Genomic DNA, 3,975 nt, shown 5'->3' with positions numbered 1-3,975 from the left:
ATCCCCGTCTGTGAGCCCTTTCTGAGAAGCCGCGCCTCGTCCCGTCAATTCAATCTCAGCGGGCAGCTTTGTGGGGGTTTTAGCAGCCGGTTCCGCTGTCTTAATTCTCCGATAAGCCAGGGCCAAGCCAGCTCCGATCAGCAAGAACCCTGTTATCATGGTTCCGAATAGGTAGATATCTTCAGCGTCCTCGATCGACAGTCCCGCCAGTCACACGATCCTCCATTTCTGCCACCCGTCCATCGTGTATCCAGCAGGGAAAGTCCCTCCAGGGCACTCAGGCTCTCCCGAGCCCAAATTTCTCGTTGAGAAGAGGGTGTCAATAGCATTCAGAGACCAGTTGATCAAATCCATAGTTCTCTTTAGGTTTTAGACACAGACTATGAGAGAGTGTTCCAGGGAAGTACAGAAAACACGAGACTAGACAAGGACATAAGAAGCTAAGCAGGGAAGATAAGGGAGAGGAGAGGAGAGGAGAAAGTGGGACCGCCTTCGCTGAGAGCCTGACAAACTAACAGATAAAGGACGAACATGATATGGTTTCAACAAATTAACATGGCAAAGTTGATTTTTTTTCCGGCGATCTGGGGTAGCAATCAGATAATTCAGTTCAGACAGTTTCTGTACCACGGTGTAAGGCCCAGCAAACCGTGCCTGGAATGGTGACCCTGCAATCGGCAGCAAAGCCCAAACCTGGTCACCCTCACTAAACTGCTGCTCTTCAGACTGCCGGTCATGAAAATATTTCATCCGGAGCTGAGCCTTTTCAAGGTTTTGTTTTGCCAACTGACCTGCCACATACAGCCTGTGCCAAAAACCATTAACATAATCTATCAAGTTCACTGGTGGTTCACCTGATAACCACTTATCACACAGCACTTTCAAGGGTCCCCGAACTTTGTGGCCAAAGACCAAGTCATTTGGGCTAAACCCAGTACTCTCCTGGCACACTTCTCGCGCTGCCAACAGAAGCCACGGTAAACCTTCCTCCCAGTCACTCCTCATTTCTGTGCAATAGGCATGTAACAAGGACTTCAGCGTTTGATGGAAGCGCTCTAAAGCACCTTGGCTCTGTGGATGATAAGGAGAAGCTTTATTATGTGTGATGTTCAACAGCTTAAGAACTTGTGCAAATGGATTGGATGAAAAGTTTGATCCCTGGTCACTCTGGATAATCTTCGGTATGCCAAATATAGAAATAAACTGTGTCAAAGCCTTCACCACAGACTTGGTTGTGATGGTACGCAGCGGATATGCAGCAGGATAACGCGTAACCTGGCACATTACAGTCAACAGATACTCCGAACCAGATTTTGATCTAGGAAGAGGGCCCACACAGTCAATGATCAAATGTTCAAATGGGTTACTCACAGCAAGGATGGGACAAAGTGGAGAAGGTTTAATAGATTGATTGGGCTTACCTACAACTTGGCAAATATGGCAGGTTTTAATGTAAACTGAAACATCACGCTTAAGACGCGGCCAAAAGAAGTAGCGCAAGATGTAATTGTAAGTCTTCGTCACTCTCAAATGCCCAGATTTGTCGTGAGAACACTTTAACACATCATCACGGTATTTAGTCGGAACCACAATCTGGACAACTGGACTTCCAACACAGTCCAACCCTTGTGGACTCCACCTACGGACTAGTACATCCTTCTGCAGAAAATAACCTGAGGCCGCACTTCTAGCATCATCACTAGGTTGCACTTTGTGAAACAGCTCGGTCAGTGAAGCATCAGCACGCTGTGCTTGAATTAACTCTTGTTGGGAAACTGACAAATGTTCAGGAAAAATCAAATCTGGTTCAACCTGACACTCATCTGCTTGAGTTACAGGCTCTGCATCCCTTCTAGCTGCAGCCCTTGTAACAGCACAAGCTGCAAAGTCAGACAAACCCTGTTCACACTCATGGGACTCATTCAGAACTCTAGATTTAACAGGCAAAGAACTGTCAGCCCAGACTCAATTTCCAGCTAAATCAGTCCCCAAAATCACATGTACGCCCTCAAGTGGCAAAGCAGGGCGAACACCAATGCAGATATCATCATCCACAAAACTGCATGACAGCCTGACTTTATGCAATGGGGCACAGATAGTGGTTGAACCCATGCCTTGAACAAGTACACACTCACCAGTATCAGTAACCTGTGAAAAGGGTAACACGGAAGATAAGGTAAAATGGTGAATGGTAAATGGTCTGTATTTGTATAGCGCCTTACTAGTCCCTAAGGACCCCAAAGCGCTTTACACAACCAGTCATCCACCCATTCACACACACGTGATGGCAAGCTACATTGTAGCCACAGCCACCCTGGGGCGCACTGACAGAGGCAAGGCTGCCGGACACTGGCGCCACCGGTCCCTCTGACCACCACCAGTAGGCAACGGGTGAAGTGTCTTGCCCAAGGACACAACGACCGAGACTGTCCAAGCCGGGGCTCAAACCGGCAACCTTCCGATTACAAGGCGAACTCCCAGCTCTTGAGCCACGATCGCCCCTAAAAGAATCCTTCACTCCTGTGTCTCGCAAAATCTTCACAGGAACTTTATCAACATCACCTGGGAGTGACACAAACCCATCCGACACAAAATCCTCAAACTCCAAAAATCTCTTTGAGTCAGATTTAGTCTAAACTAGGGTTTCCCGAGAGACGTAAACGTAGTTCTATTAATCTGCGCTTGAACCGGAACCGGATGTAAGTTCCAAAAAACTGAATTTTGGAACTGAAACTGAATGGTGAGAAGTGAATCTGAAATTATTCGAGAGTTGAATTTTTAAAGGATAAAATGCAGTTTCAAAGCAAATCAATTCATTTTCAAAATATAAAATTCAATTTCAATTTAGTGATGATCATTTTCAAACCATAAATTCAATTTCAAATTAGACTAATTCAAATTCAGTTTTCAAAAGCATTTATTCAAGTTACAATTCAGATTCAATCTGAGCAATTCAAATTCAAATTTAACTTATTCAAATTCAGTTTCTGATGGCACAGATTTCTGCCCATACATTCTGCTTTCCAGTGTCCATCGCCATGGCAATAATTGCAAGCTTGACCAAACTTACTGGGCTTCACACCACCATTGGCCTTCGCAGGAACTGATGACATAAACTTAGTTTGACCAAAAGCTCTAGCAGGAGCACCAACTGAAAAACTGTTTCTACCAAACTGCCCCTTATGTGCCAAGATTCATCTGCCAATTTAGCAGCCTCAGAAACTGTTGTCACTTCCCGTTTGGCAATGTAAGTGGCAACCTCAGGAGGAACACAGTCTTTAAACTGCTCCAATACCATTAACTCACATAAATCCTGGAAAGTAGACACTCCCAGTGCAGAACACCATCTGTTGAAGTGTTTAGTTAAATCCCTCGCAAAATCTATATGCGACTGCTTATCAGACTTCCTGCATGATCTGAAACGTTGACGGTAAGCTTCTGGTACCAACTCGTACGCTTTCAGAACTGCATCTTTAACAGTAGCAAAACTCTGACAATCAACTGCACTGAGTGTGGAATAAGCTTCCTGAGCCTTTCCAGTCAAAACAGACTGCAACATAATTACACAGTCAGCTTCTGGCCATCCTCTCAATTCGGCAACGCGTTCATAAAGGGAGAAAAAGGCATCTGGCTCTCTTTCATCAAATTTCGGCACCAAACGCAAATTACGCACAATATCAAAAGTTTCAAGTCCTTGTGGAGAAGACTCTTTAGCCTCAACACCACCTGATAACTTGCCCGCCTTGATTAGGTATAGCCGATACTGCTCTAGCTCCATCTTTTCCTTTTCTAAAGAAGGCCTCACACGGTCTTTCTCAATATTCAGCTTGTCTCTTTCCATTTGTAAGAGTAACAACTCCTTTTGCTGCTCAAAAGACAAAGCAACGGTAGTTGAGACCACAGACTGATCAACCTCCACCACTAAAGCCTGCATTTTACCTGGAAACACGCCTATCTTTACTAATGCAGCCTTTA

The sequence above is a fragment of the Pelmatolapia mariae genome, linkage group LG23 (genome assembly GCF_036321145.2).
Source record: "Pelmatolapia mariae isolate MD_Pm_ZW linkage group LG23, Pm_UMD_F_2, whole genome shotgun sequence".
In the NCBI taxonomy this organism is placed as follows: Eukaryota; Metazoa; Chordata; class Actinopteri; order Cichliformes; family Cichlidae; genus Pelmatolapia; species Pelmatolapia mariae.
The sequence above is the reverse complement of the archived record's forward strand: the minus strand, read 5'-3'. Positions refer to the sequence as shown.